The sequence below is a fragment of the Mustela erminea genome, chromosome 11 (assembly GCF_009829155.1).
Source record: "Mustela erminea isolate mMusErm1 chromosome 11, mMusErm1.Pri, whole genome shotgun sequence".
NCBI classification, from domain to species: Eukaryota; Metazoa; Chordata; class Mammalia; order Carnivora; family Mustelidae; genus Mustela; species Mustela erminea.
Window position 1 is genome coordinate 5,978,668 of NC_045624.1, and position 12,968 is coordinate 5,991,635.

A 12,968-nucleotide genomic window follows, 5' to 3' on the forward strand; every position below is an offset into this window, starting at 1 on the left:
ATTCCAGTCAAAGCCTTGGTAAAATAACCAGTGTTTCCAATGGTGTCCTGTTACAAGGAGAACAGATTCTTATTGAACTTATGCAAATGACTGATTGCCAAGGAAGAAAGAATACTTTCTGAGACCTTTTGAGTTTCAGAGGGTTCAGATAGAGAGGAAAGTTGAATGCCCTGATTTGTTTACAAATGAATACTTTTACATCTCTGTAAGTTACAGATAACTTAAGAAAAAGTTTCCCTAGTCTGGAAGAGCAAACATTACAGAACCAGCAATGTTTAAAATAAGACAAAACATTAAGAAACACAACATTACAATCTTTCAGTTCATCTAGTCCCATGTTACTATTTCTGGTTTAGTCTGAATGCTGCTTTTTTCTTTTTGTTGTCTGTTGTGATGTTTGTGTTTGAAGGAATTCTGAATTCCAGAATTCTGGAAATTCTTACCCATTTCAGTTCCAGAATTTTAACATATCAAAGACCTGTATTTGTCCTGAAAATCTCCCATATGAATTTTCTTTAAGGTGAAATTCATTTTACAAGAGAATTAAAACAATTACAAATGACAAAAACTCAGAATAGATATGGTTAAATATCAAGTGATGACCCTATCAAAACATTAAAACTAGGAAATGTATAGAACCTCTAGAGTAGTTACAGCATTTACCCAAATGTAACCTAAGGTTTATCATTGGTTTTTTAGTACTTCCTGAGTAACTTAGCATTCAGGGAAAAGCTTTATGAGTCAAAGAGATCTCATTTACAATTCTGAGCAGGCAAAGAGAAAACAATTTATATTTTCTTAGAAACATCTCAATCTCTAATGAAGACTAAATATTAACCAATTGTGAACTGTTACAACAGAATTCTTAGAAGGCAAATTTATGAATCAGTTAAGCACAAAATATGTTTACCAACAGATTTCAAAAGCACAAACCTAGTTCCAGCAACCAACCCTCTAGCATTTTATCCCATTTGGTTTGAAGTTTGAGGTTACCAAAGACTTTGAAAGCTACTTTAACAATTATCCATTAAAACTTTGAGACAGACAATTAGCCATCAGTTTAGTCATCTCTTTGTTAACAGATGTTAACAAATAACACGAGCTTATTTGCCCCTCAGTAAAGTTTGATTGAAGTTTCACATTTACTGCTGTTAGCTCAAAAGACATGTTCATCCTAATTAACCCAACAAACTTAACTTAGTTCAAATACTGATTTATGTTCCACCTGGGCCCACTCCACTTCCAATGTTTACCTGAGAAACGGGTGGGAAGATCTGGAGTGGGCGGTGTTATGTCCAGGGGTGCTCTTCTTGTTCCTGACAGTGAAGAGAGAAGGAGCCATGGTGCAGGAAGCACCAAGGATGGTCTAGAGCCAGTTATGCAGACCACACCCAAGTTGGTGCAGAAACAGAAAGGGGAGACAGAAGAACAAAGTGCCACCAGAAGGCAGAGAAAGGGTTTCCAGGTTTAGAGCTCATCAGCTCCAATAGAGGAGCAGATGCCATGCTTTCCCGCCAGCAAGGGGGAGGAGCTAGGCAGTCCACGTCGGGCTAGAGAAGGCAAGGGATTTTCCCGAAACAAAGGGAGTTTCGGTAGCTGCTTGGGAATATTTCTTAAAGTCTCTGTCTCGAGTTAGACTAACCACGGTTGGCTCCAGTTATAGCCATTAACACAAGAAATGAGTGAGGGAGAAGCCCCACATCTATTAAAAGGAACAGAGAGATAAAAGTCAGAGTCCCCTTACTCTCTACTTGCCCATTCCTTCAAATACAAACATCACAACAGACAACAAAAAGACAAGACAAAGACAACCACAGACCCAGCGGCCCTTACCTAGAACCTGCCGCCAGTGGGGATTTTCTCAGTCCCCAGACCGCCTGGGGGACTTGAGCCCCGGTGACCACCTAGGGGGACTCGAACCCCCTGACTGCCTAGGGGGACTCAAACTCCATGGCAGGTCCTCTGACTACCTAGGGGGACTTGAAACCCCTGGCGATCTACCTGAGGAGGGATGGGGCATCCCCGCATCCACTCCAGCCCTGGGTAGTGATACTGTGTCCAGTATTTCCCTGGTGGGCTATACCCTGGAACTCCACAACCAGACAGACAAACAGACAGGATCTTGAAGGATGTGATCTCGAGATATTACCTCCGGAGGCTTTTCCCAGAAATTCTGATGCTGGCTCAGTCCTCATTGTTTGATCCTGGATGAGCCCCCAATGTTAGGTCTATGGTCAAAGGAGCAAGACTGATACAAAGCGAAGGTCAAGCAAAGCTTTATTTCGTGCCAAGCATCGAGAATCAAACCAAATGGTCGGGGCCGCCTCTTACAGAGAGGGCAACATCTCCCAGCCTTACAGACTAAGTTTTATTTATTTATTTATTTATTTATTTACTTATTTATTTATTAAGATTTCATTTATTTATTTGACAGACAGATATCACAAGTAGGCAGAGAGGCAGGCAGAGAGAGAGGAAGGGAAGCAGGCTCCCTGCAGAGCAGAAGACCTGATGCGGGGCTCCATCCCAGGACCCTGGAATCATGACCTGAGCTGAAGGCAGAGGCTTTAACCCACTGAGCCACCCAGGCACCCCACAAACTAAGTTTTAAAGGGCAAAGTCCGTGTGGTTGAGCCTGGCACACACAGGTGGCCAATGAGATTGTAACACACAGAGAAAGTTGCATAGTCATGCTAGGTCACACACGGGTGACCAATTAAATTACAATTTACCCTATAGTAGATATTTGAACTAGCTTATCACCTTGGTCAGAATTGGCACCCAAAAGGCACCCAAAAGTCGGGGCCCACACTCCTTGGTAGCTTGGGAGACAGTATGTGCACTCCACTGATTGGATGTCTCCACCTGGCCTGGCCTGCCCTTGTATTTGGGCTCTGTTACCTGGGACTGGTCGACCATATTTTACTAGTTTCCCAGACTTGCTTTTAAGTAAGTCCCCTGGGGCTGGGTGGGGGGGCAGGGTCAGTTTACATTATACTGCATAAACAACAAAATGGCTGTTCAACTGAGATGGAGCCACTCTGGCTAAATAGGCCCTTACAAAATATTTAATGAAAGAGCCAAATCTACCTCCTAAGAAAAAGGAAATACAGGTCCATGAGATGGGAGGCCCAAAGGAAGTACCCTGAGAGCAGTGTTGCCCATTTGTCTCTCAGAGCAGAAGACAGGTAGAGTGTCCTTGATATATACTACTCATTGTGGTTCATACAGTAGAAGAATGAGACATGTGGTATATTACCATCTCTTGAGGTTTAGGAGTTTGTATCTATCTATTCATCCATTTATAAACATTTCATAAATTGTTTGACTTCAGGGTAGATTTTATACCATAAGAAAACACAGAGAATCTAGAGATAAGTAAAAGTCTCTTTTGAGACTGGCTTCACTCAGCATAAAGATTCTGAGAACCGTCTAAGTGGTGTGTGTCCGTAGCTTGTCCTCTTTTATTGCTGACTAGGATTCCATCTGATGGATCCACCACACTTTGTTACTCCTTCTGTTCTTAGCTTTACATCCCTAATTGATGTCTCTCATCTCATTGAATTGGCTAAAACCTCCACCATGATGTTGAATGGTAGTGGTTGGACACACTTGCTTGGCTCCCGATATGTCTTCAGTGACTCCCATTGAAGTAAGTGAGATACTCGACCATGGTAGTCTATGATTTGTGTGTGTGTGTGTGTCATTTTCAGCAAGTATTCCCCAGCCACTTTTTTCTTGAGTGAATAGTTATCCTATTATTAATCATGAATAGCTAATAAATTTGGTCAAAAGCTTTCAAAAATAATCTATGGGAATAACAGTTTGATTCTTTTTCCTTCTATCTATTAATAAGGTGAATGGTAATAATAGATTTTCTAATAACAAGTTGATTTTTCATTTCTGTTCTGTTCTTTCCTCCTCGGTGAAGTGGCCCAGCGGCGTCACCAGCAACACCACATGCAGTCTGGGCACCCAGAAGGCCACCGCCTTGCAGATGGCCTGCACCGCTGCCTCCAGCCTGGCCAGTGGGGACAGGACATTGGGTGTGTCAACCCCCTTGAGCTCCCACAGATGCTGTGCTGGAGGGTAAGTGTCCCCAGGCCTTGCTGAGCTTAGACTCGAACTCTCTCCTGCCCAGAATGCTGTTTCCAGTGGTGCTTTGCCCGCTGCCTGTGTTCCCCACCTGGAGCAGCCTCAGCGACCGCGGGCTCCGTGGGTCCTCCCCTGGCCTAGGAGCACGGAGTCAGCGAGGCAAAGCAGCCAGAGCTGGGGTCAGAGCTGAACGGGGTGTGGGTGGAGAGGGGAAGGCATGGAGTCTGCACTGGAGACTGCGGGGCTCACATTCTGTCTTGCTTTTAAAAAGCTTATTATTATTATTATAAAATACAATATACAATTTGCCATCGAACTCATTTTGAAGCAGGCCACTCAGTGACGTTCAGGCCATTCACTGTGTTGTGCGACATCTGCACTGTGCATCTCAAGTGTGTTTTCATCGTCCCAAATTGTAATTGTATTTGCTTTTCTGTATCTGGCTTACTTCACTCAGCAGAATGTTTCCGGGTTCGTCCGTGTTGCAGCCCGCATCAGAATTCCCTTGTACCTCCGTTGCAGGTACAGAGTGCTGTTTGTTTCTTCACGTTCACCTGTGAGCAGCTGGGTTGTTTCCACATTTCACTACGGTGAACGGTGCTGCCGTGAACTTTAGAGCTCACGTCTCTGAGTCCCTGCTCCCGGTTCAGTGGTATCTACCCAGAAGGGAGGTTGCTGGGTAGCGCCATTTGGAAACTCCTTCTCAGGGCCTCTCTTCTCACTCAGCTGGGAATGAGCTCAGCACGAATATGGGAGCCTGAGCTTTGCTGAACATCCCTGATGGAAGGTCCTCCTCAGTAAGAGAAGGAAGGAAAGAACATGGCCTCTGCCTCTATGACTTCCCCCTGAGGCAACCGACTGCATCTCCTTCTTCAGCCTTTCCCACTGGGAATGCTGCGAATGCAGGACCACCTCAGCCAGACCCCAGGCTCCAAGCTCAGGGCCATGCTGGGTCCATGCTCTTAGGCAACACCTTAAAGACTGGGTTGGACGTTCTCATCCAGCAGAATATCAGAAACATGAGCTCAGAGAAAGGACTAGGAGATGCCAACTGAGTATCGAGAAACCCAGTGTCCGTGGGGCTGAGGGACGGGAAAGGGAGATTCCTTCCGGCCTTCCAGATCCCAGACCCAGAGCCCAGAAATGCCAAACAGCGGCAGGTTTCCGAGTCTGCTCCCCACCGAAGAGACTGGTGTGTCTCAGCGACAGAGCGTCAAGCCTCCTGAAGGCATCGGCATCGTCTTGCTCTCGCTCTCCTGAGCGGCCACGGGCTTCTCTGCTGCCTTCCATGCTGCCAATGCTGACCGAATGGCTTTGCCTCCCTCTAGCTTCCCCCGGCTGGCTCGAGAGGAACGTGGGTGAGTGGCTGGGAGTGTCAAGGAAGCACGGAGGGTGGCGTTCCTCCCTGCCCTCCTGGCCAACGTGAAGCGGGACAGTGACAGCAGCTCCCGTCCTGGCCGGCCTGGAGCTGGAGCAGGCCCAGAACTTTAATGTATCACTTGGGCTCTGGGGAGGACTTTTCGAGTAACAGTTAACCTTGACCACTGCAAGAAAACATACATCGGGGCGCCTGGATGGCTCAGTCATTAAGCATCTACCTTTGGCTCAGGGCATGATCCCAGGGTCCTGGGATCGAACCCCGCATCGGGCTCCCTGCTAGGCAGGAAGCCTGCTTCTCCCTTTCCCCCTCCCCCTGCTTGTTCCCTCTCTTGCTGTGTCTCTCTCTGTCAAATGAATAAATAAAATCTTAGAAAAAAACAAAAAAGAAGAAAAGGAAAAGCAGGTGTCAACACTTATATTGGCAATTTTCTTATGTGGTTTAGTAAAACGGCACTCTCCTGGTAGCTTAGTCCTGGTGGTTCATGGAGTTAAAAAAAAAAAAAAAAGCATTTGTGTTTAAATACACAATGAATCACAAGTAATTTCTGCTGGCCAGGAAAACGGACGGATTTCCAGCTCTCCCAGATTCTACCTCCCCAGGTTGAGCTCTTGGAAGTCCAGCGCCTGACCTTGATGCAATAGGTCTTAGGGGACAGAGCCTTGTAGGAAAGCAAGCCCAGCTCTGAAGCAACGATCAGCCGAGGACATCCTGCTGGTTCCCTTGGTGCTCTGCAACCCATAGGACCCCACAAGCTCTCACACGGGATCCAGCCAAGCACCTGCACAGGGTCTGTTGGCTTCAGAGCCTCAGGCCCGGGTGAGCCTTTGGTCACACTGACCGTCAGCATATCCTTCCCGAGGACAAAAGCCCTGAATGCACAGATGCACAGATCCTTTTCCTTGGGCCTGGCACAGAGACTTAGTAAAGGCAGCAAGTGGCACTATGTCTCCTCCTTCCTTTCACCTGCTCTGCCTGTCAGGGAGCTTTCCTTTGGCTGTGGTCAAGAAGGGCCTTCGGCGGTGGCCCAGGGGCTCACATCTCTGACCGGGATGAGCCCCGCTGTGGGTCCCAGTGGACCACCTGCCCTCCGGATGTCCCAACCACATCCCTCTCACGTTGATTTCTGCTAGAAAGTAGTTTACCTCCTAAAATGTCTCGTCTAGGAGCCTGACACAGTGCTCCTTTGGGATTGTCCTCAAAAACATGTCCGTCTTCTTCTTCCTCTGCCTAGAGAAAATCACAATCTGTCTTATTAGTTTTTCAACAGTTTTAACACCTGAGTTTTGCCTTTCTCCTGCCAGAAATATTGGTTTGAGGGGAGCAGGCTGAATGAGGAGCGGGAGGTCTGAGGGAACCCCATGTCTTTCGCTCCCCTCCCCCCGCCCCCAGAACTGTGGTCTCGCCTGTCATCTAAGAGATTTCCTGGAAATGGTGAGCGGCCCTGGCCTCTCGGGAGCAGGTGGCATTTGGACAGACAAGGACCTGGAGCAGTTCTTGGAGGACGGACAGGAGCAGAGAGCAGAGGCCGCTCTGACCCTGGGTCCTGAGAACAATGGAGAGATCTGGAGGGCATGGGCAGGAAGTTGTGGGGAGGGGCTGGCATGGCTCGGCGTGGTGAGTCACAGGGATCTTGGACTACAAAGGGCAGTGCAGGCCTGACCTTGGGGAAGCTTCGGCAGTGAGGATTGCAGAAGGCAACGGGTGGGTGGCTGGTTTCTGCGGTCAGGATGACAGGGAGGGGCCTTCAGGGTGTGGGGCAGAGACCTGCTGGGAGCCAGGGGACCTCAGCGCTCATGTCCAGCCACCATCAGTTCGGACAGCCACACTGCCTGGGCCTTGGTGTCCCCAGAAGTGTGAATGCTGGGCCTGAACTAAGTGTTCCTGTGGTCTCTTCCCCTGGGAGATTCCAATACACTTTATGACATTTTCTAGAGCAACTCCTAGTCCTCCTTGCCAAGCATGGCCACGTCCCTCCAACCAGGAACACAACACACGCTCACACTCACAAACATACAAACACTCACTCACAAACATATACACACAAGTGCAACACACACCCACACTCACAAACACCACACACACCCACACTCACAATCATGTAAACACACCCTCACAAATATACACACACCCGCACACTCACAAACGCAACACACGCTGACACAAACACAACACACACCGATACTCACAAACACAATACACAGCAACACTCACAAACACAACACGCATTCAGAAACATACATGCAACACACAGCACACACCCACACACTCACATAGACACAGAAACACAACACACACCCACACTCACAAACATACAAACACACACTCACAAACATATACAGATACCACCTACACACCTACTCTCAAAGCATACCACACACACATTCACAAATATGTGAACACATATAAACATACACACAAATGCTTACACATAAACTCACATAGACACAAACATAACACACACAGAAACATACAGCATAGCCATACACACACATACACACAAACACATCTCACATACTCCATCCAACAACTCCCAAACACAACACATACTCACACAAACACAACACACACGGAAACATACATACTAGACACATATACAGAAACTACACATACAAGCACAGACACAACACACACGCACACAGACACACTCCCCCACACACTCGGACTCACTGTTGGGGTCCATTATCAAAGGAACGAGACTGAGACAAGGTGAAAGTTATTCAAAGCTTTATTTTATGCCAAGCATGAGAAGTCAGACTGACTGGCCAGGGCCATCTCCGAAGAGAGCGACCCCCCCTCCCCAGCTTACAGGCCACCTTCTATTGGGTAAAACTGCAACCGGTATCTTGGTATCTCAACCCACCGGGTTTGTGTGTCTCTTGCTGATTGGCTAGTTCCATGCGGTCTGGTGACTTGTTATTCAAGATTACCCCACATCAGGAACCGTTACAAACAGTACTTCCCGGGAAGGCTTAGTCAGCTAACAGACTCAGTGTGAGTAACAAGGTGGCCGTCCTTCCCAAGATGGAGTCATTTAGGTTTGGGCGAGACCTTCTCACTGTTACAAACAGTACTTCGTACTGATCGGGTGTCTCCATCTGGCCTGACTCGTCCTTGTATTCCGGGCTCCGTGATCAGGAACTGGCCGACTACATTTGACTGGTTTCCCGGACTTGTTTCTAAGTAAGTTTCTCTGGGCGGAGTGGGGCAGGGTCCGTTTCCGTTTACTGCACAGACAACAGAACGGCTGTTGAACCGAGATGGGGTTGCTCTGGCTACATAGGCCCTTACCCTCACCACTCTGTCAGCTGTTGGGCAAGAGGAACGGCAGTGTTTTCTGTCTCCTGGGCTCGCGTGCTCTTGTGAATTCTTTGTTTTTCCCTTTGGGGCAGACCCATCCTGGACTTCTGGGGATCTTGAATGGAGGAGGTAGAGGAGGGTGTCCACGGCGTGCGAACAGAGGAGGGACGTGGCTTCTGTTTTTCAGCAAAGCGGGACGAGAAAGCTCAGCGCCAGAATTGCCCTTGAACGAGCGGCAGTGGCTGTGGGGAGGAGCAGGAGGTGCCGGGGACACCCCGGCCGGGCTCTCCTCAGTCAGAAGACCTGCCCTTCGCTTTTCCTCGGCAGCTGTGGTAGCTTGAACAGGAGAAACCAGAAACCAGTGTTGTTATTATTTTGATCCTGAAGGAGGACAACGAGATCTCAGAGGCTTAGAAAGAAGCAGCAGATCCTGCAGGAAATTTTGTGCCAGGGGCGGGATTTTGAGCGAGTTTTGAGCGAGTTCCCGCTTCCTGCAGATATCCCAGATCTTCCAGCATCGTGGCAGAGAGCTGTTGTCTCCTCCTCCATCCTTAATTCCAGCTTCCTTTAAGGATTTTCTCTCAGGACAAGGACTGGAACAGAAGCACTGGTCCTTCCTGGGTCCTGAGCTGCCCCGTCCTCAGACTGGAGTTGCCTCCGCAATTCCCCTGGGCCTCCAGCCCCTGGCGCCATGGGCCTTGGGACTTGTCAGCTGCACGACAGTTGAGCCAAACCCTTAGAATAAATCATGTAGGGGCGCCTGGGTGGCTCAGTGGGTTAAGCCTCTGCCTTTGGCTCAGGTCATGATCCCAGGGTCCTGGGATCAAGCCCTAAATCGGGCTCTCTGCTCAGCAGAGAGCCTGCTTCCCCCTCTCTCTCTCTCTGCTTGCCTCTCTGCCTACTTGTGATCTCTCTCTCTCTGTCAAATAAATAAATAGAATCTTTAAAAAAAAAATCACGTAGCCAATTCTTTATAATAAAACTCTTTATGTATGTGTACACACACACACACACACACACACGTCTAACAATCCCAAAATCTGAGTCTTCTCTGAGTCTGGTTTGCTCTGTGTGTCCAGACTGTCCTTCTTGCTTCTCAGCACGCCTTGTACCGACGTGCCAAGCTGGACACGACCTACGGGAATCCGGAAGTGAGGTCGTGAGGGCTGCAGCAGGAGCGTGTGTGTTCATCTGTGTGGGAGCTGGGCTGTGCTCATGTTTGCTGCAGCCGTAAGCGCAGGCGGTTTTCTCCAGGACTCCTGTCTCATTTCGCTGTTGTTTGTGGGTTTCCCTAAGAAGCCCTTCTTAAATAGAGTTTGTGCCTTGCTGGTCTTTTGGCTTTAAGTCACTGTTTTTACACCAAAGTCCTGTCGGTGTGGCAGCAGGAAGGGGTAGGGGAAACAAGATCTTGAAATTAAATCACCCTCTCTTAGTGGGTCTGTGACGTGCTGTGATCATCCAATTTACTGAGCTTTCCCTCCCCCCATCCCCACTTTGGATGAAATGGATGATCTGGTCACTTCCCACCTGTTTCTCCCCATTTGATTCCAGCCTCTGCTCTGGTCTTGGTGGACTTCCTTTATTTATTTACTTGAATGCCTCATCCCATCTTTGTTCTCAGAAGCTGCTGTGACGAGCTGGAACCAAGATGCTTCTCTGGGAAGGTGCTCTATTAATAAAAAGATTTGACTACACATTTTGGAGGTTTAATGGAGATTTGGAGGTTTAAAATGTTCATCATTAACACCATTATCAATGTTTAAAGGAAATATACACAAAAACCATAAAAGACAAATAAATTGCATGTACAAAAACATAAGGTGGATGTAAAATTATTGTTATTTGTAAATGCTATGATTTTATATCTGGAAAAATCAAAAGACTAAACCAAGGGGCACCTGATGGCTTGGTCAGTTAAGCATCTAACTCTTGATTTCAGGTCAAGTCATGATCTCAGGGTCCTGGGATTGAGCCCCACATCGGGCTCTGTGCTCCTGCTGGAGTCAGCTTGAGATTTTCTTTCTCCCTCTCCCTCTGCCACTTCCCCTGCTCTCCCCCCCACACACATTCTCTTTAAAATAAATAAATAAATCTTAAAAGAAGGGAAAAAACCAATAAGCTCCTATAAGTGATCAGACAACCTGATAAATTAATAAATGCTATTTAAATAAAAACTGTAAGAACTGACTAACTTACAAAACTAACATACAAACAATAACTAATTAGACATAACTTGTGATTTAAAGTATCACAATCCCTCCCAGCAACAACAAAAAATAAAATGCCTAAGAATTGACTTGAAAATTTTGCAAACATTCTGTATAAAGGAAACTTCTGGGGCTATGGAGCAAATAGAACTCTCACGTGACGTCTGGTGAAAATGTAAATTGGTAGAACCCCTTTGGGAAAGTCTATCGTACCCAGGAAACCCAAATATTACACATAGTCAGTACTGAGCTATCCTCCTCAGAGGGACACACGCAGCAGACATATGTGCTTCCTTTCCATGCAAGGAAATGTCTGTGATATTTATAGTGGTGGTATTCAGAATAGCACAAAAACTGGAAACAACGTTAGTGCCCACCAAGGGGCAAGTGTTCTCCCAAAGAAAGAAAGAAGGAAAAATGGTAACTGTGTGAGGAGGTGGATATATTAATTAGCTTGATTGTGGTGACTATTTCTCAGTGTATACCTATATCAAATCATCAAGCTCTGTACCTTGAACAGATACATTTTTATTTGCCAATTTTTAAAATCTGTCAATATATGATTTTTATTTTTCAAAGTTATACCTCAATATAATTGGATATATTGCTGGAAATATAGCTGGAAAATAGAGTAAATATATTTACTTTATATATATATATAGAGACAATATATTTAACGTAATTCCTATAAAATATATTGGGACGCCTGGGTGGCTCAGTTGGTTGGACGACTGCCTTCGGCTCAGGTCATGATCCTGGAGTCCCGGGATCGAGTCCCGCATCGGGCTCCCAGCTCCATGGGGAGTCTGCTTCGCTCTCTGACCTTCTCCTCGCTCATGCTCTCTCTCACTGTTTCTCTCTCAAATAAATAAATAAAATCTTTAAAAAAAAATAAATAAAATATAACATAATTCCTATAAAAATATAAATATATTTACTTTAGATATATATATATATAAAGACTATACATTTAACGTAATTCCTATCAAAATACCACCAACTTTTCCAGAGTTGGAACAAATAATCCTAAAATTTTTATAGAACCAGAGAAGACCCCAAATAGCAAAAAAGAATTTTGAAAAAGAAAACCAAAGCTTGTGGCATCACCACTTCAACCTCCTTTACAAAGTTGTCATCATCCAGACGGGATGACACTGGCACAAAAACAGACACGCAGATCGGTGGAACAGAGTAGAGAGCCCAGAAACGAACTCACAGCTGTATGATCAATTAACCTTCGACAAAGCAGGAAAGAATATCCAATGGAAAAAAGACAGTCTCTTCAAGAACAGGCTTCTCCCCTACCTGCTGATGTTCAGGGTAAGGCAGGGCCATGACCTTTTCGCTGCCGTGTCACCAGCTCCTTGGGCCCTGCCTGACCCCGCATAGGTAGTCACATCTGTCTGATAAATGAAAGAAGGAAGGATCCGGTTGTGTTTGGGACTCTTTCAGGCAAGAACGGGAGGACGGAAGGTGGCAAGAGATGACGAAAATGCCTGTGGTCAGAATGTGCTCATGGTGTGTACCTGGCCCCAGGTGTCAGCTCTGGGGAACAAGGGGAAGGACCAACCCAAGACTGAACAGACACGAATCCCAGAGGCGTCTCCATGCTGGGGGGAGACAGCAAGAGCCCTGATTTGCCTCTGCGCCTGCCCTACGGAGAGATAGTCAGTGCTTTGACCAGTCTGTGCCTCCACACCCCAAGGGTAAACTGAGGATAAGAAATCTACTCTGACCCCCACAGACTAGGAGGTAGAAGGAATGAGATCATAAACTAGAGGGAACACGATTTACCAAGTAGAATGTGCTAGAGAACAAGGATTGGGGCTTAGCAGGTATCTTCCAGCAGCAGGTGTAAGAGAGGGAGGAGGGGCAGGCGAAAGGCAGGAGGAAGGGTTATCCCGGGGGAATCAGCTGTCACCTCTCCCTTCCCTGCAGAGGAGGCTTGACACTCCGATGAAGCAGCTTCCCCGAGAGTCACTCAGCGG